The sequence below is a fragment of the Narcine bancroftii genome, chromosome 4 (assembly GCF_036971445.1).
Source record: "Narcine bancroftii isolate sNarBan1 chromosome 4, sNarBan1.hap1, whole genome shotgun sequence".
In the NCBI taxonomy this organism is placed as follows: Eukaryota; Metazoa; Chordata; class Chondrichthyes; order Torpediniformes; family Narcinidae; genus Narcine; species Narcine bancroftii.
This window is the reverse complement of record NC_091472.1, coordinates 2,281,426-2,308,431: the sequence shown is the minus strand read 5'-3', so window position 1 is coordinate 2,308,431 and position 27,006 is coordinate 2,281,426. Positions and strand designations below refer to the sequence as shown.

The window sequence follows — 27,006 nt, the reverse complement described above, 5'->3', positions numbered from 1 at the left end:
GCGCCTCCCCTGGTCCCTGGGGGCGAGAACCTGGGTGGGTGGGTGGGTTCATGCACTCGTCGCTGCGCCTCCCCTGGTCCCTGGGGTCGAGAGTCCTGGGTGGGTGGGTGGGTTCATGCACTCGTCGCTGCGCCTCCCCTGGTCCCTGGGGGCGAGAACCTGGGTGGGTGGGTGGCTTCATGCACTCGTCGCTGCGCCTCCCCTGGTCCCTGGGGGCATGAGCCCTGGGTGGGTGGGTTCATGCACTCGTCCCTACGCCTCCCCTGGTCCTTGGGGGCAAGAGCCCTGGGTGGGTGGGTTCATGCACTCGTCCCTACGCCTCCCCTGGTCCTTGGGGGCAAGAGCCCTGGATGGGTGGGTTCATGCACTCGTCGCTGCGCCTCCCCTGGTCCCTGGGGGCGAGAGCCCTGGGTGGGTGGGTTCATGCACTCGTCGCTGCGCCTCCCCTGGTCCCTGGGGGCGAGAGCCCTGGGTGGGTGGGTGGGTTCATGCACTCGTCGCTGCGCCTCCCCTGGTCCCTGGGGTCGAGAGTCCTGGGTGGGTGGGTGGGTTCATGCACTCGTCGCTGCGCCTCCCCTGGTCCCTGGGGTCGAGAGTCCTGGGTGGGTGGGTGGGTTCATGCACTCGTCGCTGCGCCTCCCCTGGTCCCTGGGGTCGAGAGTCCTGGGTGGGTGGGTGGGTTCATGCACTCGTCGCTGCGCCTCCCCTGGTCCCTGGGGTCGAGAGTCCTGGGTGGGTGGGTGGGTTCATGCACTCGTCGCTGCGCCTCCCCTGGTCCCTGGGGTCGAGAGTCCTGGGTGGGTGGGTGGGTTCATGCACTCGTCGCTGCGCCTCCCCTGGTCCCTGGGGGCGAGAACCTGGGTGGGTGGGTGGGTTCATGCACTCGTCGCTGCGCCTCCCCTGGTCCCTGGGGTCGAGAGTCCTGGGTGGGTGGGTGGGTTCATGCACTCGTCGCTGCGCCTCCCCTGGTCCCTGGGGTCGAGAGTCCTGGGTGGGTGGGTGGGTTCATGCACTCGTCGCTGCGCCTCCCCTGGTCCCTGGGGTCGAGAGTCCTGGGTGGGTGGGTGGGTTCATGCACTCGTCGCTGCGCCTCCCCTGGTCCCTGGGGTCGAGAGTCCTGGGTGGGTGGGTGGGTTCATGCACTCGTCGCTGCGCCTCCCCTGGTCCCTGGGGTCGAGAGTCCTGGGTGGGTGGGTGGGTTCATGCACTCGTCGCTGCGCCTCCCCTGGTCCCTGGGGTCGAGAGTCCTGGGTGGGTGGGTTGGTTCATGCACTCGTCGCTGCGCCTCCCCTGGTCCCTGGGGTCGAGAGTCCTGGGTGGGTGGGTGGGTTCATGCACTCGTCGCTGCGCCTCCCCTGGTCCCTGGGGTCGAGAGTCCTGGGTGGGTGGGTGGGTTCATGCACTCGTCGCTGCGCCTCCCCTGTTCCCTGGGGTCGAGAGTCCTGGGTGGGTGGGTGGGTTCATGCACTCGTCGCTGCGCCTCCCCTGGTCCCTGGGGTCGAGAGTCCTGGGTGGGTGGGTGGGTTCATGCACTCGTCGCTGCGCCTCCCCTGGTCCCTGGGGTCGAGAGTCCTGGGTGGGTGGGTGGGTTCATGCACTCGTCGCTGCGCCTCCCCTGGTCTCTGGGGTCGAGAGTCCTGGGTGGGTGGGTGGGTTCATGCACTCGTCGCTGCGCCTCCCCTGGTCCCTGGGGGCGAGAGCCCTGGGTGGGTGGGTTCATGCACTCGTCGCTGCGCCTCCCCTGGTCCCTGGGGTCGAGAGTCCTGGGTGGGTGGGTGGGTTCATGCACTCGTCGCTGCGCCTCCCCTGGTCCCTGGGGGCGAGAACCTGGGTGGGTGGGTGGGTTCATTCACTCGTCGCAGCGCCTCCCCTGGTCCCTGGGGTCGAGAGTCCTGGGTGGGTGGGTGGGTTCATGCACTCGTCGCTGCGCCTCCCCTGGTCCCTGGGGGCGAGAACCTGGGTGGGTGGGTGGCTTCATGCACTCGTCGCTGCTCCTCCCCTGGTCCCTGGGGGCATGAGCCCTGGGTGGGTGGGTTCATGCACTCGTCCCTACGCCTCCCCTGGTCCTTGGGGGCAAGAGCCCTGGGTGGGTGGGTTCATGCACTCGTCCCTACGCCTCCCCTGGTCCTTGGGGGCAAGAGCCCTGGGTGGGTGGGTTCATGCACTCGTCGCTGCGCCTCCCCTGGTCCCTGGGGGCGAGAGCCCTGGGTGGGTGGGTTCATGCACTCGTCGCTGCGCCTCCCCTGGTCCCTGGGGGCGAGAGCCCTGGGTGGGTGGGTGGGTTCATGCACTCGTCGCTGCGCCTCCCCTGGTCCCTGGGGTCGAGAGTCCTGGGTGGGTGGGTGGGTTCATGCACTCGTCGCTGCGCCTCCCCTGGTCCCTGGGGTCGAGAGTCCTGGGTGGGTGGGTGGGTTCATGCACTCGTCGCTGCGCCTCCCCTGGTCCCTGGGGTCGAGAGTCCTGGGTGGGTGGGTGGGTTCATGCACTCGTCGCTGCGCCTCCCCTGGTCCCTGGGGTCGAGAGTCCTGGGTGGGTGGGTTGGTTCATGCACTCGTCGCTGCGCCTCCCCTGGTCCCTGGGGTCGAGAGTCCTGGGTGGGTGGGTGGGTTCATGCACTCGTCGCTGCGCCTCCCCTGGTCCCTGGGGTCGAGAGTCCTGGGTGGGTGGGTGGGTTCATGCACTTGTCGCTGCGCCTCCCCTGGTCTCTGGCGTCGAGAGTCCTGGGTGGGTGGGTGGGTTCATGCACTCGTCGCTGCGCCTCCCCTGGTCCCTGGGGGCGAGAGCCCTGGGTGGGTGGGTTCATGCACTCGTCGCTGCGCCTCCCCTGGTCCCTGGGGTCGAGAGTCCTGGGTGGGTGGGTGGGTTCATGCACTCGTCGCTGCGCCTCCCCTGGTCCCTGGGGGCGAGAACCTGGGTGGGTGGGTGGGTTCATGCACTCGTCGCTGCGCCTCCCCTGGTCCCTGGGGTCGAGAGTCCTGGGTGGGTGGGTGGGTTCATGCACTCGTCGCTGCGCCTCCCCTGGTCCCTGGGGGCGAGAACCTGGGTGGGTGGGTGGCTTCATGCACTCGTCGCTGCGCCTCCCCTGGTCCCTGGGGGCATGAGCCCTGGGTGGGTGGGTTCATGCACTCGTCCCTACGCCTCCCCTGGTCCTTGGGGGCAAGAGCCCTGGGTGGGTGGGTTCATGCACTCGTCCCTACGCCTCCCCTGGTCCTTGGGGGCAAGAGCCCTGGATGGGTGGGTTCATGCACTCGTCGCTGCGCCTCCCCTGGTCCCTGGGGGCGAGAGCCCTGGGTGGGTGGGTTCATGCACTCGTCGCTGCGCCTCCCCTGGTCCCTGGGGGCGAGAGCCCTGGGTGGGTGGGTGGGTTCATGCACTCGTCGCTGCGCCTCCCCTGGTCCCTGGGGTCGAGAGTCCTGGGTGGGTGGGTGGGTTCATGCACTCGTCGCTGCGCCTCCCCTGGTCCCTGGGGTCGAGAGTCCTGGGTGGGTGGGTGGGTTCATGCACTCGTCGCTGCGCCTCCCCTGGTCCCTGGGGTCGAGAGTCCTGGGTGGGTGGGTGGGTTCATGCACTCGTCGCTGCGCCTCCCCTGGTCCCTGGGGTCGAGAGTCCTGGGTGGGTGGGTGGGTTCATGCACTCGTCGCTGCGCCTCCCCTGGTCCCTGGGGTCGAGAGTCCTGGGTGGGTGGGTGGGTTCATGCACTCGTCGCTGCGCCTCCCCTGGTCCCTGGGGGCGAGAACCTGGGTGGGTGGGTGGGTTCATGCACTCGTCGCTGCGCCTCCCCTGGTCCCTGGGGTCGAGAGTCCTGGGTGGGTGGGTGGGTTCATGCACTCGTCGCTGCGCCTCCCCTGGTCCCTGGGGTCGAGAGTCCTGGGTGGGTGGGTGGGTTCATGCACTCGTCGCTGCGCCTCCCCTGGTCCCTGGGGTCGAGAGTCCTGGGTGGGTGGGTGGGTTCATGCACTCGTCGCTGCGCCTCCCCTGGTCCCTGGGGTCGAGAGTCCTGGGTGGGTGGGTGGGTTCATGCACTCGTCGCTGCGCCTCCCCTGGTCCCTGGGGTCGAGAGTCCTGGGTGGGTGGGTTGGTTCATGCACTCGTCGCTGCGCCTCCCCTGGTCCCTGGGGTCGAGAGTCCTGGGTGGGTGGGTGGGTTCATGCACTCGTCGCTGCGCCTCCCCTGGTCTCTGGGGTCGAGAGTCCTGGGTGGGTGGGTGGGTTCATGCACTCGTCGCTGCGCCTCCCCTGGTCCCTGGGGTCGAGAGTCCTGGGTGGGTGGGTGGGTTCATGCACTCGTCGCTGCGCCTCCCCTGGTCTCTGGGGTCGAGAGTCCTGGGTGGGTGGGTGGGTTCATGCACTCGTCGCTGCGCCTCCCCTGGTCCCTGGGGTCGAGAGTCCTGGGTGGGTGGGTGGGTTCATGCACTCGTCGCTGCGCCTCCCCTGGTCTCTGGGGTCGAGAGTCCTGGGTGGGTGGGTGGGTTCATGCACTCGTCGCTGCGCCTCCCCTGGTCCCTGGGGGCGAGAACCTGGGTGGGTGGGTGGGTTCATGCACTCGTCGCTGCGCCTCCCCTGGTCTCTGGGGTCGAGAGTCCTGGGTGGGTGGGTGGGTTCATGCACTCGTCGCTGCGCCTCCCCTGGTCCCTGGGGGCGAGAGCCCTGGGTGGGTGGGTTCATGCACTCGTCGCTGCGCCTCCCCTGGTCCCTGGGGTCGAGAGTCCTGGGTGGGTGGGTGGGTTCATGCACTCGTCGCTGCGCCTCCCCTGGTCCCTGGGGGCGAGAACCTGGGTGGGTGGGTGGGTTCATGCACTCGTCGCTGCGCCTCCCCTGGTCCCTGGGGTCGAGAGTCCTGGGTGGGTGGGTGGGTTCATGCACTCGTCGCTGCGCCTCCCCTGGTCCCTGGGGGCGAGAACCTGGGTGGGTGGGTGGCTTCATGCACTCGTCGCTGCGCCTCCCCTGGTCCCTGGGGGCATGAGCCCTGGGTGGGTGGGTTCATGCACTCGTCCCTACGCCTCCCCTGGTCCTTGGGGGCAAGAGCCCTAGGTGGGTGGGTTCATGCACTCGTCCCTACGCCTCCCCTGGTCCTTGGGGGCAAGAGCCCTGGATGGGTGGGTTCATGCACTCGTCGCTGCGCCTCCCCTGGTCCCTGGGGGCGAGAGCCCTGGGTGGGTGGGTTCATGCACTCGTCGCTGCGCCTCCCCTGGTCCCTGGGGGCGAGAGCCCTGGGTGGGTGGGTGGGTTCATGCACTCGTCGCTGCGCCTCCCCTGGTCCCTGGGGTCGAGAGTCCTGGGTGGGTGGGTGGGTTCATGCACTCGTCGCTGCGCCTCCCCTGGTCCCTGGGGTCGAGAGTCCTGGGTGGGTGGGTGGGTTCATGCACTCGTCGCTGCGCCTCCCCTGGTCCCTGGGGTCGAGAGTCCTGGGTGGGTGGGTGGGTTCATGCACTCGTCGCTGCGCCTCCCCTGGTCCCTGGGGTCGAGAGTCCTGGGTGGGTGGGTGGGTTCATGCACTCGTCGCTGCGCCTCCCCTGGTCCCTGGGGTCGAGAGTCCTGGGTGGGTGGGTGGGTTCATGCACTCGTCGCTGCGCCTCCCCTGGTCCCTGGGGGCGAGAACCTGGGTGGGTGGGTGGGTTCATGCACTCGTCGCTGCGCCTCCCCTGGTCCCTGGGGTCGAGAGTCCTGGGTGGGTGGGTGGGTTCATGCACTCGTCGCTGCGCCTCCCTTGGTCCCTGGGGGCGAGAACCTGGGTGGGTGGGTGGGTTCATGCACTCGTCGCTGCGCCTCCCCTGGTCCCTGGGGTCGAGAGTCCTGGGTGGGTGGGTGGGTTCATGCACTCGTCGCTGCGCCTCCCCTGGTCCCTGGGGGCGAGAACCTGGTTGGGTGGGTGGCTTCATGCACTCGTCGCTGCGCCTCCCCTGGTCCCTGGGGGCATGAGCCCTGGGTGGGTGGGTTCATGCACTCGTCCCTACGCCTCCCCTGGTCCTTGGGGGCAAGAGCCCTGGGTGGGTGGGTTCATGCACTCGTCCCTACGCCTCCCCTGGTCCTTGGGGGCAAGAGCCCTGGGTGGGTGGGTTCATGCACTCGTTGCTGCGCCTCCCCTGGTCCTGGGGGCGAGAGTCCTGGGTGGGTGGGTGGGTTCATGCACTCGTCGCTGTGCTTCCCCTGGTCCCTGGGGACGAGAGCCCTGGGTGGGTGGGTTCATGCACTCGTCGCTGCACCTCCCCTGTGTGTCCCTGGGGGCGAGGGCCCTGGGTGGGTGGGTTCATGCACTCGTCGCTGCACCTCCCCTGTGTGTCCCTGGGGGCGAGAGCCCTGGGTGTGTGGGTTCATGCACTCGTCGCTGCGCCTCCCCTGGTCCCTGGGGGCGAGAGCCCTGGGTGGGTGGGTTCATGCACTCGTCGCTGCGCCTCCCCTGGTCCCTGGGGGCGAGAGCCCTGGGTGGGTGGGTGGGTTCATGCACTCGTCGCTGCGCCTCCCCTGGTCCCTGGGGGCGAGAGCCCTGGGTGGGTGGGTGGGTTCATGCACTCGTCGCTGCGCCTCCCCTGGTCCCTGGGGTCGAGAGTCCTGGGTGGGTGGGTGGGTTCATGCACTCGTCGCTGCGCCTCCCCTGGTCCCTGGGGGCGAGAACCTGGGTGGGTGGGTGGGTTCATGCACTCGTCGCTGCGCCTCCCCTGGTCCCTGGGGTCGAGAGTCCTGGGTGGGTGGGTGGGTTCATGCACTCGTCGCTGCGCCTCCCCTGGTCCCTGGGGTCGAGAGTCCTGGGTGGGTGGGTGGGTTCATGCACTCGTCGCTGCGCCTCCCCTGGTCCCTGGGGTCGAGAGTCCTGGGTGGGTGGGTGGGTTCATGCACTCGTCGCTGCGCCTCCCCTGGTCCCTGGGGTCGAGAGTCCTGGGTGGGTGGGTGGGTTCATGCACTCGTCGCTGCGCCTCCCCTGGTCCCTGGGGGCGAGAACCTGGGTGGGTGGGTGGGTTCATGCACTCGTCGCTGCGCCTCCCCTGGTCCCTGGGGTCGAGAGTCCTGGGTGGGTGGGTGGGTTCATGCACTCGTCGCTGCGCCTCCCCTGGTCCCTGGGGTCGAGAGTCCTGGGTGGGTGGGTGGGTTCATGCACTCGTCGCTGCGCCTCCCCTGGTCCCTGGGGTCGAGAGTCCTGGGTGGGTGGGTGGGTTCATGCACTCGTCGCTGCGCCTCCCCTGGTCCCTGGGGTCGAGAGTCCTGGGTGGGTGGGTGGGTTCATGCACTCGTCGCTGCGCCTCCCCTGGTCCCTGGGGTCGAGAGTCCTGGGTGGGTGGGTTGGTTCATGCACTCGTCGCTGCGCCTCCCCTGGTCCCTGGGGTCGAGAGTCCTGGGTGGGTGGGTGGGTTCATGCACTCGTCGCTGCGCCTCCCCTGGTCTCTGGGGTCGAGAGTCCTGGGTGGGTGGGTGGGTTCATGCACTCGTCGCTGCGCCTCCCCTGGTCCCTGGGGTCGAGAGTCCTGGGTGGGTGGGTGGGTTCATGCACTCGTCGCTGCGCCTCCCCTGGTCTCTGGGGTCGAGAGTCCTGGGTGGGTGGGTGGGTTCATGCACTCGTCGCTGCGCCTCCCCTGGTCCCTGGGGTCGAGAGTCCTGGGTGGGTGGGTGGGTTCATGCACTCGTCGCTGCGCCTCCCCTGGTCTCTGGGGTCGAGAGTCCTGGGTGGGTGGGTGGGTTCATGCACTCGTCGCTGCGCCTCCCCTGGTCCCTGGGGGCGAGAACCTGGGTGGGTGGGTGGGTTCATGCACTCGTCGCTGCGCCTCCCCTGGTCTCTGGGGTCGAGAGTCCTGGGTGGGTGGGTGGGTTCATGCACTCGTCGCTGCGCCTCCCCTGGTCCCTGGGGGCGAGAGCCCTGGGTGGGTGGGTTCATGCACTCGTCGCTGCGCCTCCCCTGGTCCCTGGGGTCGAGAGTCCTGGGTGGGTGGGTGGGTTCATGCACTCGTCGCTGCGCCTCCCCTGGTCCCTGGGGGCGAGAACCTGGGTGGGTGGGTGGGTTCATGCACTCGTCGCTGCGCCTCCCCTGGTCCCTGGGGTCGAGAGTCCTGGGTGGGTGGGTGGGTTCATGCACTCGTCGCTGCGCCTCCCCTGGTCCCTGGGGGCGAGAACCTGGGTGGGTGGGTGGCTTCATGCACTCGTCGCTGCGCCTCCCCTGGTCCCTGGGGGCATGAGCCCTGGGTGGGTGGGTTCATGCACTCGTCCCTACGCCTCCCCTGGTCCTTGGGGGCAAGAGCCCTGGGTGGGTGGGTTCATGCACTCGTCCCTACGCCTCCCCTGGTCCTTGGGGGCAAGAGCCCTGGATGGGTGGGTTCATGCACTCGTCGCTGCGCCTCCCCTGGTCCCTGGGGGCGAGAGCCCTGGGTGGGTGGGTTCATGCACTCGTCGCTGCGCCTCCCCTGGTCCCTGGGGGCGAGAGCCCTGGGTGGGTGGGTGGGTTCATGCACTCGTCGCTGCGCCTCCCCTGGTCCCTGGGGTCGAGAGTCCTGGGTGGGTGGGTGGGTTCATGCACTCGTCGCTGCGCCTCCCCTGGTCCCTGGGGTCGAGAGTCCTGGGTGGGTGGGTGGGTTCATGCACTCGTCGCTGCGCCTCCCCTGGTCCCTGGGGTCGAGAGTCCTGGGTGGGTGGGTGGGTTCATGCACTCGTCGCTGCGCCTCCCCTGGTCCCTGGGGTCGAGAGTCCTGGGTGGGTGGGTGGGTTCATGCACTCGTCGCTGCGCCTCCCCTGGTCCCTGGGGTCGAGAGTCCTGGGTGGGTGGGTGGGTTCATGCACTCGTCGCTGCGCCTCCCCTGGTCCCTGGGGGCGAGAACCTGGGTGGGTGGGTGGGTTCATGCACTCGTCGCTGCGCCTCCCCTGGTCCCTGGGGTCGAGAGTCCTGGGTGGGTGGGTGGGTTCATGCACTCGTCGCTGCGCCTCCCTTGGTCCCTGGGGGCGAGAACCTGGGTGGGTGGGTGGGTTCATGCACTCGTCGCTGCGCCTCCCCTGGTCCCTGGGGTCGAGAGTCCTGGGTGGGTGGGTGGGTTCATGCACTCGTCGCTGCGCCTCCCCTGGTCCCTGGGGGCGAGAACCTGGGTGGGTGGGTGGCTTCATGCACTCGTCGCTGCGCCTCCCCTGGTCCCTGGGGGCATGAGCCCTGGGTGGGTGGGTTCATGCACTCGTCCCTACGCCTCCCCTGGTCCTTGGGGGCAAGAGCCCTGGGTGGGTGGGTTCATGCACTCGTCCCTACGCCTCCCCTGGTCCTTGGGGGCAAGAGCCCTGGGTGGGTGGGTTCATGCACTCGTTGCTGCGCCTCCCCTGGTCCTGGGGGCGAGAGTCCTGGGTGGGTGGGTGGGTTCATGCACTCGTCGCTGTGCTTCCCCTGGTCCCTGGGGACGAGAGCCCTGGGTGGGTGGGTTCATGCACTCGTCGCTGCACCTCCCCTGTGTGTCCCTGGGGGCGAGGGCCCTGGGTGGGTGGGTTCATGCACTCGTCGCTGCACCTCCCCTGTGTGTCCCTGGGGGCGAGAGCCCTGGGTGTGTGGGTTCATGCACTCGTCGCTGCGCCTCCCCTGGTCCCTGGGGTCGAGAGTCCTGGGTGGGTGGGTGGGTTCATGCACTCGTCGCTGCGCCTCCCCTGGTCCCTGGGGGCGAGAGCCCTGGGTGGGTGGGTTCATGCACTCGTCGCTGCAACCCCCCGGTCCCTGGGGGCGAGAGCCCTGGGTGGGTGGGTTCATGCACTCGTCGCTGCGCCTCCCCTGGTCCCTGGGGGTGAGAGCCCTGGATGGGTGGGTTCATGCACTCGTCGCTGTGCTTCCCCTGGTCCCTGGGGACGAGAGCCCTGGGTGGGTGGGTTCATGCACTCGTTGCTGCACCTCCCCTGTGTGTCCCTGGGGGCGAGGGCCTTGGGTGGGTGGGTTCATGCACTCGTCGCTGCACCTCCCCTGTGTGTCCCTGGGGGCAAGAGCCCTGGGTGGGTGGGTTCATGCACTCGTCGCTGCGCCTCCTCTGTGTGTCCTTGGGGGCGAGAGCCCTGGGTGGGTGGGTACATGCACTCGTCGCTGCGCCTCCCCTGGTCCCTGGGGGCGAGACCCTGGGTGGTGGGTTCATGCACTCGTCGCTGCACCTCCCCTGGTCCCTGGGGGCGAGAGTCCTGGGTGGGTGGGTTCATGCACTCGTCGCTTCGCCTCCCCTGGTCCCTGGGGGCGAGAGCCCTGTATGGGTGGGTTCATGCACTCGTTGCTGCGCCTCCCCTGTGTGTCCCTGGGGGCGAGTGTCCTGTGTGTGTGGGTGGGTTCATGCACTCGTCTCTGAGCCTCCCCTGGTCCCTGGGGCGAGAGCCCTGGGTGGTTGGGTTCATGCACTCGTCGCTGCGCCTCCCCTGGTCCCTGGGGGCGAGAGTCCTGGGTGGGTGGGTGGCTTCATGCACTCGTCGCTGCGCCTCCCCTGGTCCCTGGGGGCATGAGCCCTGGGTGGGTGGGTTCATGCACTCGTCGCTGCGCCCCCCTGGTCCCTGGGGGCGAGACCCTGGGTGGGTGGGTTCATGCACTCGTCCCTACGCCTCCCCTGGTCCTTGGGGCAAGAGCCCTGGGTGGGTGGGTTCATGCACTCGTTGCTGCGCCTCCCCTGGTCCTGGGGGCGAGAGTCCTGGGTGGGTTGGTTCATGCACTCGTCACTGCGCTTCCTCTGGTCCCTGGGGGCCCGAGTCCTGGGTAGGTGGGTGGGTTCATGCACTCGTCGCTGCGCCTCCCCTGGTCCCTGGGGGCGAGAGGCCTGGGTGGGTGGGTTCATGCACTCGTCGCTGCGCCTCACCTGGTCCCTGAGGGCGAGAGGCCTGGGTCGGTGGGTTCATGCACTCGTTGCTGCGCCTCCCCTGGTCCCTGGGGGCGAGAGCCTTGGGTGGGTGGGTTAATGCACTCGTCGCTGCGCCTCCCCTGGTCCCTGGTCCCTGGGGCGAGAGCCCTGGGTGGGTGGGTTCATGCACTCGTCGCTGGGCCTCCCCTGGTCCCTGGGGGCGTGAGTCCTGGGTGGGTGGGTTCATGCACTCGTCGCTGCGCCTCCCCTGTGCGTCCCTGGGGGCGAGAGCCCTGGGTGGGTGTGTTCATGCACTCGTCGCTGCGCCTCCCCTGGTCCCTGGGGGCGAGAGCCCTGGGTGGGTGGGTTCATGCACTCGTCGCTGCGCCTCCCCTGGTCCCTGGGTGGGTGGGTTCATGCACTTGTCACTGCGCCTCCCCTGGTCCCTGGGGGCGAGAGCCCTGGGTGGGTGAGTTTATGCTCTCGTCGCTGCGCCTCCCCTGGTCCCTGGGGGCGAGAGCCCTGGGTGGGTGAGCGGGTACATGCACTCGTCGTTGCACCTCCCCTGGTCCCTGGGAGCGAGAGTCCTGGGTGGGTGGGTTCATGCACTCGTCGCTGCACTTCCCCTGGGGGCGAGAGTGCTGGGTAGGTAGGTGGGTTCATGCACTCGTCGCTGCGCTTCCCCTGGTCCCTGGGTGCGAGAGCCCTGGGTGGGTGGGTGGGTTCATGCACTCGTTGCTGCGCCTCCCCTGGTCCCTCGGGGTGAGAGCCCTGGGTGGGTGGGTTCATGCCCTCGTCGATGTGCCTCTCCTGGTCCCTGGGGGCGAGAACCCTGGGTGGGTGGGTTCATGCACTCGTCGCTGCGCCTCCCCTGGTCCCTGGGGGCGAGAGCCCTGGGTTGGTGGGTTCATGCACTCGTCGCTGTGCTTCCCCTAGTCCTTGGGGGCGAGAGTCCTGGGTCGGTGGGTGGATTCATGCACTTGTCGCTGCGTCTCCCCTGGTCCCTGGAGGCGAGAGCCCTGGGTGGGTGGGTTCATGCACTCGTCGCTGTTCCTCCCCTGGTCCCTGGGCGCGAGAGCCCTGGGTGGGTGGGTTCGTGCACTCGTCGCTGCGCCTCGCCTGGTCCCCTGGAGGCGAGAGCCCTGGGTGGGTGGGTGGGTGGCTTCATGCACTTGTCGCTGCGCCTCCCCTGGTGTCTTGGGGCGAGAGTCCTGTGTGGGTGGGTGGGTTCATGCACTCGTTGCTGCTCCTCCTCTGGTCCCTGGGGGCGAGAGCCCTGGGTGGTTGGGGTTCATGCACTCGTCGCTGCGCCTCCCCTTGTTGGGTGGGTGGGTTCATGCACTCTTCCCTGCGCCTCCCCTGGTCCCCGGGGGCGAGAGCCCTGGGTGGATGCCTCCCCTGGGAGATAATTCCCTGGGTAGGTGGGATCTTGATGTCTCAGCAAACTCCCCGGGCAGAGATCCCTGCTGGGCACATGCACTCGTCCCAACATCAGGGGTGCGGGCTCTGAGTGGGACCCGCCCGGCTCTGGTTGGAAAAGGTTGTGCAACTTCCAAGTCGTGTCTCAGCGAGGAAAGGCTCCTGGTGAATCAGTGGCGGGGCTGCCGTCGTCCCCCTCTGAAACGCTGCTCCTCCCATGGACAAGGCTGTTGCCTCATTCCCTCGCCCCCACCACTCCACGCCCACTTGCAGACCACCTTTGAGCCAAAGAGGTGTTGCCTAATTAGAAATGAAGTCTTATGAGGAAAGATCTTAGAAAACTTCAGCAGAGAAGGCAGGCCATTTGGCCCTTCTAGTCTGTGCTGAAACTTCATTCTGCTAGTCCCACTGACCTGTACCCCTTCCATACCCACGCCCCCCCTTCACCCAGTCTTCTCCCTCTAAGTATCTATCCAATTTATTCTTAAAAACTGGTTCGTTTTTGAACGGTGGAAGGAAACCAGAGGCCCCGGGGAAAACCCATGCAAACAGAAGGAGAACGTACAAACTCCTTACAGATAGCGTGGGATTTGTAAAACAGCGTTGTGTTAACTGCTATGTTACCTGTGCTGGCCGTGAACGTGTCGTGAAATTTGCTGTTTGGTGGTAGCGGGCTTGTGCAGGACATGGTGCAAAATTACGAGAAAGTACAATTCCATAAATACGAGGTTAAAAAAATAAATAGTCCAGAAAAAATGAGAAAAAAGTGAGGGAGCGTCTGTGGTTTATTGTCTGTTCAGGACTCCAATGGTGGAGGGGAAGAAGCTGTCCTTGGGTCGCTGGGTGGTGGTCTTCAGGCTCCTGTACCTCCTTCCCGATGGTAGCAGAGTGAAGAGGACACGGTCTGGGTGATGGGGGTCCTTGAAGATCGAGACACCACCTCTTGTAGATGTCCTCGATGGGGTGGAGTCTGGTGCCCGTGATGGCTCTGGTTGAGTTCACCAGTGCATTGGCATCTGCATACCAGGCAGTGATGCAACCAGCCAGAATGCTCTCCACGGTCAACCTGCAGAGGTTTTGGAGAGTCTTCGGTGACGTATCGAATCTCGTCAGACACCTCACAAATTATAGCCATTGATGAACTTTATTTGTGATTCCATCAATGTGGAGGCTCCAGGTTGGATCCTTGGAGATATTGACACCCAGGAATTTGAAATTCTTGACCCTCCACTACTGAGCCCACGACGTTCCCCTGACTTCCTCCTGATCTTCACAATCATCTCCTTGGTTTGGCTCATATTGAGCACTGGGGTGTTGGTGTAACACCACTCAACGAGCCGAACTGTCTCCCTCCTGTACGCCACTACTTGCTCCAACTTTCAGTCACATCACGGCACACTCCCGAAGCCCTTCGATTCAAAACTTCTTGCTGTCAAGTGTGTTCACCAAGCCTCAGCAGCTCTCTGGGGCAATTAATGGCAAAGCCCCCAACTTTCCTCGCCTTCCTTAATCAGCTGCCAATCACGTGACAGAGCTGCACAACACAGACCAGGCTCTTTAACCCATTGTGTGTCTCTTTGCTGAACTTTTTACCCGTCCCATCCCCCTGCAGCTGGATCCCATCCTATTCAATGGTCTTAAACCTGATGGTTGTGCCTGACTACCACCTCCTGTGCATCTTCCCTTCCTCCATCAAATTTCTGAACAGACCTCGAACACCAGTTATTTACTCTTGTATTTACAAATTGTAATTTTGCACCTTTTTCTGGACAGCACGGCTGTCGCTAGAGCGACCAGGCACCGCGGTTTGAATCCTGCGCTGTCTGGAAGGAGTGTGCATGTTCTCCCCATGTCTGCGTGGGTTTTCCCCAGGGGCTCCAGTTTCCTCCCACCATTCAGAATGCACCGGGGTTGTAGGGTAATTGGGCGGCACGGGCTCGTGGGCTGGAAGGCCTAGTTACCACATTGTATGTTTAAATTTAAAACACTGCTGCCACTAAACAATGAATTCCATGGTGACAGTAAAACCTGATTTTCATTTTTTATCGAGCTATGTATGGAGATGTTCCAGGCATTGATCAGATTGGGGGGGGGGGGGGGGGGCGGGGGGTTGGTGGACAGAGATCTGAGACACACTGGAGACCAGAAGTGGAGGAACTGGGACACCTTGGATGGGCTGAGGTTGATTATCTAGATGACCAGATTGGAGCTCCACATACCCCTCAGATCACCTCCTTCCTCTGACCTTGAACCTCTGCCCTCAAAAACAAGATGCCTCTCGCATGGGCAAAGGACCAATCTACCCTACCCCTGCATCATCTTGTACCCCTTGATCCAGTCACCTCGGCCTCCTTCGCTCCAGGGAAAACCAGCCCGGTCGACCCCATCTCTCCCTGTGACTGAGACCTCCTCCAAACAAGTGGTGAGTGTCCTAATGAGTTTCCTCTTCACCCTCTGTGTGCAACATGATCCTTCCTGCAGTGTGGTGATCAGAACTGTTCACAATGCTCCATGTGGGATATTGGCCTTCTTAGATCAAAGTACTTTTCCTGCACGTGTTTTGTTTGTCTGTGCGTTATGTGTGTGACTGCATGCTTTTGTACTGAGGACCAGAGAACACTGTTTCACACAAGCAGATGGAAAAAACTTGAAGTTATTGCGTACAGGAGTTGGAATGTGATGGTAAAGTTGTATAAGACATTGGTGAGGCCACATTTGGAGAATTGTGTGCAGTTTTGGTCACTGAACTACAGGAACGATATTAATGAGATAGAAAGAGTGCGGAGAAGATTTACTCGGATGTTGCCCCGACTTCAGGAACTGAGTTACAGAGAAAGGTTAAACAGGTTAGAACTTTATTCCCTGGAGCGTAGAAGAATGAGGGGAGATTTGATCGAGGTATTTAAAATTATGAGGGGGACAGACAGAGTAAATGTAGGTCGGCTTTTTCCACTGAGGGTGGATGAGATACAAACCAGAGGTCATGGGTTAAGGGTGAAAGGGGAAATGTTTAGGGGGAACTTCTTCACACAAAGAGTGGTGGGGGTGTGGAACGAGCTGCCAGCTGAAGTGGTGAATGTGGGCTCAATGTTAACATTTCAGAGGAATTTGGACAGGGACATGGATGGGAGGGGGAATGGACTGAGTGCTGGTTAGTGGGACTGGGCAAAAAAAAGGTTCAGCACAGATGAGAAGGGCCGAAGGGGTCTGTTTCATGGTCTGACCAGTGTTTTTAAAGTTTCCCCATTACATCCCCCTCCTAGTCTACACCCTGATCTATGAATGCTGACGTGCTATGTGGCTTCCACACCCTTTTGACCTGAGTTACCACTTGCAGGGAACTATGGACTTCAACTCCAAGTTTCGTCAGATTATCAACACCTTCCCATTTACTGTGCCTGTCCTCTCTCTCCTCGACATCTTGCACTTGCTCCAAATAAATTCCATCTGCCACGACTCCGCCCGGCATCCCATTGGAACTGTATCCTGTTGTAGTTTTGGTCATCCTCCAGCATTATCCACTAACCTTCACGCCATCTGCAAGCGGACTAATTCTGCCTCCAGCGTTCGCATCTGAGTCATGTCATGCACAAGCAATGAGAGTCCCAGCACCAATCCTGTGTACACCTCCTGTCACAGGTCCCCATTTAAACAGCCCTCTGCCTCCTGCCACCAAGCAGATTTTACATCCAATTAGCCAGCTCTCCTTGGATCCTTTCACCTCCCGTCCATTTCTTTGACCCAAGTGCATGAGCCTACACTCCCCAACATTATATTTCATCTACCACCTCTGCCTGTTCTCCTCGTCTATCCTACTCTCTGCAACTTTTCCGTGTCCTCAGCACCACCTGCCCAACCACCTAATTTGGAATCACCTGCAAATTTAGCCACAAAGCCATCGATTCCACCAACCAAATCACTTACAAGGAAGTGGCCCCAACACCGACCCTGTGGAACACCACTAGCAACTGGCAGCCAACCAGAACAGGATCCCCCTTGTTCCCATTCTCTGTTTCCTGCCCATTAACCAACACTCAACCCATGCGAGTATCCTTCCTGTCTAAACTGCTTAACAAGATGAGAGCTCATGGAATTACAGGAAGGATGCCGGACTGGGAGATGGGACAAAAATGTAGATGGGCTTCTAACACAAACAACAGAAGTATTGGTGGAGTTGTGGGTTGTCAAATCCACCAGGGCTTCAGTCAGTTGGAGGTATGAACAAAGAAATAGCAGAACTCGCGTGAGGTGATACCTTAGGGGGTGAAACGCAAGAGGAAGTGGCAGAGCTCTCCGCAACATTGACGTACTGAGGGACCCTGGATGAAAGCCTGTTACCTCCTGCTTCAATGGCTTGGGCACTGAGTGCAAGAGTTTGGAGGAGATGTTTCTGATCACTATAGTTCAGGAAGGATGTGGTGGATTTGGAGAGGGAACGCAAGTTGTTCACCAGAGTGTGGCCTGGATTGAAGTGCATGATCTTGAAGGAGAGAACATCGAACAGCACAATGCTTGTCCTTCGGCCCTCAATGTGGTCCCGACCCATATATTCCCTGTGATAGTATAGATCTATCACCAATGTATAGAGTCTATATAGTTACAGTATCTAACATAACAATTACAGCACGGAAACAGGCCATTTGGCCCTTCTAGTCCGCACCGAACCAAACACCCCTTTCTAGTCCCACCTCCCTGCACAATGCCCATAACCCTCCATCTTCTTCTCATCCATAGACCTGTCCAACCTTTTCTTAAATAATACAATTGACTCCACCGCCACTATTTCTCCCGGAAGACTGTGCTTACAGCGATTGGCTGAGAGCTAAGCCACGCCTACTGTCTGGGCCTTAAAGGGTTGTGTCCCTAGCCAGGTCGGATCATTCCGGACTGGTCGGCCACCTGTGAAGAGCTCCTGTCTTTTGCTAATAAAAGCCTTGGTTTGGATCAACAAGTCTTTGATTCTTTTGACGAGCTCTACATTCCCTAAAATAAATACTAAACCCTCCTTACCCCTTAACCCTCTATTTTTCTTCATCCAAGAGTCTCTTAAATGCCACCAATTTTTTCTTTGGAAGGAATTCCAGGCCCCCACAACTTTCTGCATAAAACACTTACCCCTGAGGTTTCCCCTAAACTTCCCTCCCTTCACTTTGTACACACGTCCTCTGGTGTTTGCTGATCCTGCCCTGGGAAACAGGCGCTGGCCGTCCACCCTATCAATGCCTCTCAGAATCTTGTAAACCTCTATTAAGTCTCCTCTCATCTTCTACTCTCTGAAGAGAAAAGTCCCAGCTCTGCCAACCTTGCCTCATAGACTTGATTCCTAATCTAGGCAACATCCTGGTAAATCTCCTCTGCCTCCTCTCCACAGCTTCCACATCCTTCCCATAATGAGGTGACCAGAACTGAACACACATGTGGGATAAGAGGTTGGATAAACCTGGGTTGTTTTCTCTAGAACGTTAGAGGCTGAAGGGAGATCTGATATGGGTTTATAAAATCACGAAGGGGCAGGCAGTCTGAATCTTTCCCTGCAGTTGGAAGAGTTGCACCTGAGAACAATGTAATGATGCTGGAGAGGGAGCAGAGGGATGCTGGCTGGCAGGGAACGTTTTGGTTATGTGGAGAGGCTGGGTCACTTCTGGGTGGGAGCTAGGTTGAGAGATGACATGATTGATGTTCACAATGAAGGGTGTTGACAAGGTAGGCACAGGAAGTCTTCTCATTATCAGAGGTGATAAACCTGGATGAAGGTGAGAGATGCCGACAGGATGTGGCGGGACCCAGAGAATGGGGAGACCAGGAAGACCCTGCTGGGAGTGTGGGGGGAGGCAGAGAATCTTTTGCTTTGATTTGGGGCTAATGCTCATGCCTTTGTGGCAGACGAAAGTTGAGGAATATGATGTATATTATATTTTTATTTGTTAGTACCAGCGAATAAAAGGGGCCTTTGAACTTTTACATTTTAACATTTTAAATTATTTCATTTAAAAAATTTAGACATACAGCACGACAGAGGTGCTGCAGTGAGAGGCAGAGATTTAAAGAATGGGGCACCTTCTCCACGCAGAGGGTGGTGGGTGGGCACCTTCTCCACGCAGAGGGTGGTGGGTGGGCACCTTCTCCACGCAGAGGGTGGTGGGTGGGCACCTTCTCCACGCAGAGGGTGGTGGGTGGGCACCCTCTCCACGCAGAGGGTGGTGGGTGGGCACCTTCTCCACGCAGAGGGTGGTGGGTGGGCACCTTCTCCACGCAGAGGGTGGTGGGTGGGCACCTTCTCCACGCAGAGGGTGGTGGGTGGGCACCTTCTCCACGCAGAGGGTGGTGGGTGGGCACCTTCTCCACGCAGAGGGTGGTGGGTGGGCACCTTCTCCACGCAGAGGGTGGTGGGTGGGCACCTTCTCCACGCAGAGGGTGGTGGGTGGGCACCTTCTCCACGCAGAGGGTGGTGGGTGGGCACCTTCTCCACGCAGAGGGTGGTGGGTGGGCACCTTCTCCACGCAGCGGGTGGTGGGTGGGCACCTTCTCCACGCAGCGGGTGGTGGGTGGGCACCTTCTCCACGCAGCGGTTGGTGGGTGGGCACCTTCTCCACGCAGAGGGTGGTGGGTGGGCACCTTCTCCACGCAGAGGGTGGTGGGTGGGCACCTTCTCCACGCAGAGGGTGGTGGGTGTGTGGAAGGAGTTGCCAGTGACTGGGATAAAAGCAACGTTTGGAAGACATTTAGACAGGTTCATGGATCGGGAAGGTGTGGAGTGATTTTTTTTTAGACAAAACACAGCAACAGGCCCTTTCAGCCCACGATTCCATGCTTGCCTAATTGGCTGACAACCCCTATTACATTTCGAATGGAGGAAGGAAACCAGAGTCCCCGGGGGAAACCCACGCAGATACGGGGAGAATGTACAAACTCCTCACAGACAGCGTGGGATTCGAACCCAAGTTCCGATCGCTGGCCCTATAAAAGTGTTGCGTTAATCTCTAGGCCAACTGTTCCACCCCAGGGATGTGGGCTGAACACAGGTACCTTGGTCAGTATGGATGTCGGGCTGAAGGGGCTGTTTCCATGCTGTGTAGATCTGTGACTGTGGTGGACTCTGATACAATCTGTGGGGCCCTGGTGTTTATGAATTGGCACCTGTAGTGTCCACACTACGATCGGAATCAGGTTTATTACCATGAACATGTGTCACAAAATTGGTTGTTAGGTGGCAGGAGGTGCTGTGTAGAACAAGGTCCTAAAGATAAAATTTAAAACAAAAAAAAAGTGAGGTCATGTGTGCGGTTCATCGTCCGTTCAGGAATCTGATGGCCGAGGGGAAGAAGCTGTCCTTGTGCCGTTGGGTGCTTGTCTTCAGGCTCCTGTATTTTTTCCCTGATGGTAGCGGAGTGAAGAGGGCATGGCCTGGGTGGTGGCCTTGAGGATAGAGGCAGCTTTCTTAAGACACAGCCTCTTGTAGATGTCCTTGATGGAATAAAGTCTGGTGTCTGTGATGTTGCAGGCCGAGTTAACAACCCTCTGTAATCTTTTCCTGTCCTGCATTGGCACCTCCGACCCAGACAATGTTGGAGCCAGTCAGAATACTGAGATCATATCAGAGCAGAAATAGACCATTCAGCCCAATGAGTTTTCCCCGCCATTCAATCATGAGCTGATCCATTTCCCCACTCAGCCCCACTGCCCGGCCTTCTCCCCATAACCTTTGATGCCCTGGCTAATCAAGAACCTATCAATCTCTGCCTTAAATACACCCAATGACTCGGCCTCAACAACCACCTGTGGCACAAATTCCACAGATTCACCTCCCTCTGGCTGGAGTAGTTCCTCAGCATCTCTGTTCTAAGTGGACAACCTTCGATCCTGAAGTTGTGCCCTCTTGCCCTAGACTCTCCAGCCATGGGGAACAACCTTTCTACATCTACTCTGTCCACGCCTTTCAACATTCAAAATGTTTCAATGAGATCCTCTTTCATACTCCTAAATTCCAATGAGTCCAGGCCAAGAGCATCAAACGCTCCACATATGACAACCCTTTCATTCCCGGAATCATCTTTGTGGACCACCTCCGAACCCTCTCCAATGTCATCACATCCTTTCTTAAACGAGGAGCCCAAAACTGCGCACGTGAGGCCTCACCAGGGCCTGATAAACCTCAACATCACATCCCTGCTCTTAGATTCAATTCCTCTTGAAACAAACGCCAACATTGCCTTTTCCTTCTTCACCCCCGACTCAACCTGCAAGTTTATCTTCAGGCTCCTGCACAAGGATCCCAGGTCCCTTCACACCTGGGGATTTTCAATTTACTCCCCGTTTCGAAATAGCCTGGCTGTTTATTTTTGTCTAACAATCTGCATAACCGTACATTCTACGACATTATATTTCATTTGTCCCTTCTCTGCCCGTTCTCATCTGTCGAAGTCCTTCTGCAGCCTCCCTGTTCCCCCTAAACAACCTGCTCCTCCACCTCCCTTCATATCATCTGCAAACCCGTTCAATCCAGGATCCAAATCATGAATGTACAACAGAAAAAGAAGTGGCCCCAACCCCGACCCCTGTGGTCTCCACCAGCAACTAGCAGCCACCAGAATATGGGTCCTGTATTCCGACTCTCTGCTTCCTGCCAATCGGCCAATGCTCTCCCCACACTAGTCTGTTTCCTGTTACACCGTGGGCTCTCATCTTGTCAAATAGCCTCATGTGCGGCTCCTTGTCAAAGGCCATTTGGAAAGCTAAACTCACAGCATGTACTGCATATCCCGTATCCAGCTGGCTTCTTTTTCTTCTTTGGGTTGGCTTAGCGGACGAAGATTTATGGAGGGGTAATGTCCACGTCAGCTGCAGGCTCGTTTGTGGCTGACAAGTCCGATGCGGGACAGGCAGACACGGTTGCAGCGGTTGCAGGGGAAAATTGGTTGGTTGGGGTTGGGTGTTGGGTTTTTCCTCCTTTGCATTTTGTCAGTGAGGTGGGCTCTGCAGTCTTCTTCAAAGGAGGTTGCTGCCCGCCGAACTGTGAGGCGCCAAGATGCACGGTTTGAGGCGATATCAGCCCACTGGCGGTGGTCAATGTGGCAGGCACCAAGAGATTTCTTTAGGCAGTCCTTGTACCTCTTCTTTGGTGCACCTCTGTCTCGGTGGCCAGTGGAGAGCTTGCCATATAACACGATCTTGGGAAGGCGATGTTCCTCCATTCTGGAGACGTGACCCACCCAGCGCAGTTGGATCTTCAGCAGCGTGGATTCGATGCTTGCGGCCTCTGCCAGCTCGAGTATTTCGATGTTGGTGATGAAGTCATTCCAATGAATGTTGAGGATGGAGCGGAGTCAGCGCTGATGGAAGCGTTCTAGGAACCGTAGGTGATGCCAGTAGAGGACCCATGATTCGGAGCCGAACAGGAGCGTGGGTATGACAACGGCTCTGTATGCGCTGATCTTTGTGTGTTTCTTCAGGTGGTTGTTTTTCCAGACTCTTTTGTGTAGTCTTCCAAAGGCGCTGAAAAATGGCAGATGGAATTTAATGCTGATAAGTGTGAGGTGCTTCATTTTGGTAAGAAGAATCAGAACAGGACATACGTGGTAAATGGGAGAGCATTGAGGAATACAGAAGAGCAGAAAGATTTAGGAGTGACGGTACATCGTTCCCTGAAGGTAGAAACTCACGTGAATAGGGTGGTGAAGAAGGCTTTTAGTATGCTGGCCTTTATCAATCATTGCATGGAATATAGGAGTTGGGAGGTGATGTTGAGATTGTATAAGACGTTGGTGCGGCCTAATTTGGAGTTCTGTGTGCAGTTCTGGTCGCCTAATTATAGGAAGGATATAAACAGAGTGCAGAGAAGGTTTACCAGAATGTGACCTGGGTTTAAGCATCTAGAGTATAGGGAGAGATTGGACAGATTAGGTCTTTATTCTTTGGAGCGTAGAAGGTTGAGAGGGGATTTGATAGAAGTATTTAAGATTATGAAAGGGTTAGACAGAGTGGATGTGGATAGACTATTTCCGTTAGGAGGAGGAAAGATTAAAACAAGAGGACATGAGTTAAGAATTAAGGGGCAGAGGTTTAGAGGTAACATGAGGGGGAACTTCTTTACTCAGAGAGTGGTAGCCGTGTGGAATGAGCTTCCAGGAGAAATAGTGGCGGCGGAGTCAATTGTATTATTTAAGAAAAGGTTGGACAGGTATATGGATGAGAAGAAGATGGAGGGTTATGGGCATTGTGCAGGGAGGTGGGACTAGAAAGGGGTATTTGGTTCGTTGCAGACTAGAAGGGCCTAATGGCCTGTTTCCGTGCTGTAATTGTTATGTTTTTTATGTTTATTTGCCTTGGCGAGTCTGTTGTCTATCTCTTTGTCGATCCTTGCATCAGATGAAATGGTGCAGCCGAGATAGGTAAACTGGTTGACAGTTTTGAGTTTTGTGTGCCCGATGGAGATGTGGGGGGGCTGGTAGTCATGGTGGGGAGCTGGCTGATGGAGGACCTCAGTTTTCTTCAGGCTGACTTCCAGGCCAAACATTTTGGCAGTTTCCTCAAAACAGGACATCAAGCGCTGGAGAGGTGGCTCTGAATGGGCAACTAAAGCGGCATCGTCTACGAAGTGTAGTTCACGGACAAGTTTCTCTTGTGTCTTGGTGTGAGCTTGCAGGCGCCTCAGATTGAAGAGACTGCCATCCGTGCGGTACCGGATGTAAACAGCATCTTCATTGTTGAGGTCTTTCATGGCTTGGTTCAGCATCATGCTGAAGAAGATTGAAAAGAGGGTTGGTGCGAGAACACAGCCTTGCTTCACGCCATTGTTAATGGAGAAGGGTTCTGAGAGCTCATTGCTGTATCTGACCCGACCTTGTTGGTTTTCGTGCAGTTGGATAATCATGTTGAGGAACTTTGGGGGACATCTGATGCGCTCTAGTATTTGCCAAAGCCCTTTCCTGCTCACGGTGTCGAAGGCTTTGGTGAGGTCAACAAAGGTGATGCAGGGTCCTTTGTTTTGTTCTCTGCACTTTTCTTGGAGCTGTCTGAGGGCAAAGACCATGTCAGTAGTTCCTCTGTTTGCGCGAAAGCCGCACTGTGATTCTTGGAGAACATTTTCGGCGACACTAGGTATTAGTCTATTAAGGAGAATCCTAGTGAAGATTTTGCCTGCAATGGAGAGCAGTGTGATTCCCCTGGAGTTTGAGCAGTCTGATTTCTCGCCTTTGTTTTTGTACAGGGTGATGATGATGGCATCACGAAGGTCCTGAGGCAGTTTACCTTGGTCCCAGCAGAGCTTGAAAAACTCATGCAGTTTGACATGCTTCTACCCTGTAGTCATTTGCAAGAGTCTTTGGTGATGAACTGAACCATCTCAAACTCCTAATGATTTACAGCCAAATCCGATGGTTTACTCATGATTGAATTGACACGATCGATCTTCAAGAGGTTGAATGTCCCTCTGTTGCTGGGGGCTATCAGTAGTTGGAAAGCTGTGTTTTCCAAGGGCTGACACTGGAGTCTCGTGGCCAGAACACTCGCCCACACCTAGGATGTGTCAAACTTTGCCCCTGGGATCTTGCTATGCCAAGCTGGTCAGGAGTTTCTGCATTGCAGAACACTGCAGTCAGGGTCTCGATATGCAGGGCACAGGTACCATGGAAAGCAGCAGTTGTTCTGTGGTGGGGTTCATCCAGGAGCCGGATGGCTGTGAGGGAGAGCAGGCTTCACACTTGAGCCGTCTCCCCGGAAGGTGGAGGGAGTCGAGAGTGTGTCCTTGGTCAGTGCAGGTAGCTCCAGTGATGAACTGAACCCCTTCCAGGAGAGAGAAGCCCCTTGACCAGATCCCACCTAAGTCCACCCAAACAGCCTCCCCACCCCCAGCCAGAGAGATCCCTACACTCACCCTCACCCACCCTCAACAACCTGACACACTCCCAACCCTACACCCTCCCACCACCCAGCCCAACACCCCCCACCACCCAGCCCAACACCCCCCACCACCCAGCCCAACACCCCCCACCACCCAGCCCAACACCCCCCACCACCCAGCCCAACACCCCCCACCACCCAGCCCAACACCCCCCACCACCCAGCCCAACACCCCCCACCACCCAGCCCAACACCCCCCACCACCCAGCCCAACACCCCCCACCACCCAGCCCAACACCCCCCACCACCCAGCCCAACACCCCCCACCACCCAGCCCAACACCCCCCACCACCCAGCCCAACACCCCCCCACCACCCAGCCCAACACCCCCCCACCACCCAGCCCAACACCCCCCCACCACCCAGCCCAACACCCCCCATCACCCAGCCCAACACCCCCCCACCACCCAGCCCAACACCCCCCCACCACCCAGCCCAACACCCCCCCACCACCCAGCCCAACACCCCCCACCACCCAGCCCAGCAGCCCCCACCACCCAGCCCAACACCCCCCCACCACCCAGCCCAACACCCCCCCACCACCCAGCCCAACACTCCCCCACCACCCAGCCCAACACCCCCCCACCACCCAGCCCAACACCCCCCCACCACCCAGCCCAACACCCCCCCACCACCCAGCCCAACACCCCCCCACCACCCAGCCCAACACCCCCCACCACCCAGCCCAACACCCCCCCACCACCCAGCCCAACACCCCCCCACCACCCAGCCCAACACCCCCCCACCACCCAGCCCAACACCCCCCCACCACCCAGCCCAACACCCCCCCACCACCCAGCCCAACACCCCCCCACCACCCCGCCCAACACCCCCCACCACCCAGCCCAACACCCCCCTCAACACCCCCTCACCACCCCGCCCAACACCCCCCACCACCCCGCCCAACACCCCCCACCACCCCGCCCAACACCCCCCACCACCCCGCCCAACACCCCCCACCACCCCGCCCAACACCCCCCACCACCCCGCCCAACACCCCCCACCACCCCGCCCAATACCCCCCACCACCCCGCCCAACACCCCCCACCACCCCGCCCAACACCCCCCCACCACCCCGCCCAACACCCCCCCAACACCCCCCCACCACCCCGCCCAACACCCCCCCACCACCCCGCCCAACACCCCCCCACCACCCCGCCCAACACCCCCCCACCACCCCGCCCAACACCCCCCCCCCACCACCTTATACCTCCAACACCCCCACAGAAAGTGGCAGACTTGCTACTCACCACCATCGCCTCCCACCCCTACACAATCTGCCATGGCCCCTGTAATTTCTACACATCTCCCTCAAGGTCTGAGGGAATATCCTGTCAGGCCCTGGGGATTTATTCACCCTTATTTGCTTTAAGACAGCAAGCACGTCAACCTCTTTAATCTATACATGTTCTTTCCTTCCCATGATTGTTCCCGTTTCCTGAGTGAATACCGATGAAAGAAATTTTAAGATCTCCCCATCTCTTTCAGCTCCATATAAAGCCGACCACTCTGCACTTCACGGGGACCAAATTTGTCCCTGACTATCCTTTTGCTCTTAATCTACCTGTGAAAACCCTGAGGATTTTCCTTCACGTTGTTGCCAAAGCACCTCGTGTCTCTTTGATTCTTCTTGATTTCTTTCTTGGGGTTTTTCTTTCATTTTTTCTTCTCCTCAAGTCCCTCTTTGCTCCGTGTTCCCTGTCCCTGTTCTCCCCCTCTCTCTTCTTCTGGACCAGATCCCCAATATCCCTCAATAACCAAGGTTCCCAATGCCTGCGAACCTCGCCTTTATTCCCGACAGGAACATACAAACTCTGTACTCTCTAAAGTTTGCCGTTGAAGGCCTCCCCTTGCCAGAAACGAACCTTGCCCGATCCACACTTTTAGGTGCTTTCTCATTTCCTGGACATTGGCCTTTCTCCAATTGAGAACGTTCTGTGGTGGCAGAGACGGTCACTCACCACTGCCTTCCCGAGGGTCATTCTAGGGACTCCAAACCCTGGCACTTGTGTTGTGCCCCAGGTTCCACAATGATTGAGAAAGGGTGGCTGGCGGGAATGTGAGGGCTGGGGTTAAATATGGAGGTGCAGGAACCCAGCGATGCACATCTGTGAAGTTGCTGGAGTTGGATGGAGAAGGTTTTCTGTGATGCAGGTGGGGGATGTGGTTTCTGTGACTATACAGTTGTGCAGAGAAGAGAGGAAATCTCATGGGTCTCAGCATCTGCAAGTTGAACTGCAACAAAAAACCCAATCATGTCAGACAGGAGGAAGAGCTGAAACCTGTGCACAATGTGACCCTTCCACAGGCACGTGGATGTAAGGAAAATACAGGGTTCTGGGTGTGAGGGAGAGAAGGCTTAGACTGTGTAGGTCAACATCATGAGCTGAAGGTTCCATAGAACATTGCAGCACAGGTACAGGCCCCTTTGGCCCTTCTAGTCTGTGCCAAACTATTTTTCTGCCCAGTCCCACTGACCTGCACCCAGTCCATACCCCTCCATCCCTCTCCCATCCATGTACCTGTCTAAATTCTTCTTCAATGTTAAAATTGAGCCCACATTCACTACTTCAGCTGGCAGCTCATTTCACACTCCCACCACTCTGTGTGAATAAGTTCCCCCTCATGTCCCCCTGAAATGTTTCCCCTGTCACTTGTTTCACACTCCCACCACTCACTGTGTGAAGAATTTCCACTAAACCTTTCCCCTTTCAGCCTTAACCCATGTCCTCTGGTTTCTATCTCACCCACTCTAACCTGTTTAACCTTTCCCTGTAACTCAGTTCCTGAAGTCCGGGCAACATCCTAATCAATCTTCTCCGCCCTCTTTTTATCTATTGATCTCTTTCCTATAGTTTGGTGACCAAAACTGCTCACAATCCTCCAAATATGACCTCACCAATGTCTTCTAAACTTCACCATAGCATCCCGACT

At 59.4% G+C, this 27,006-nt stretch overlaps 1 protein-coding gene across 6 annotated transcripts in view; it reads left to right on the top strand.

The window, feature by feature from the left end:
* The window catches only part of LOC138760275 (protein-tyrosine kinase 2-beta-like), a 159,687-nt gene that overhangs the window by 28,544 nt on the left and 104,137 nt on the right, over positions 1-27,006 (top strand). For 2 of the 6 annotated variants that reach the window (XM_069930632.1, XM_069930630.1), the window contains exon 1: positions 14,514-14,597. The exons of the other annotated variants lie outside the window; for them this stretch is intronic. The gene's annotated coding sequence lies outside the window, so the exon portion shown is untranslated. Of the gene's footprint in view, positions 1-14,513; positions 14,598-27,006 lie in introns of those variants that run through there. 6 annotated transcript variants of the gene reach the window in all.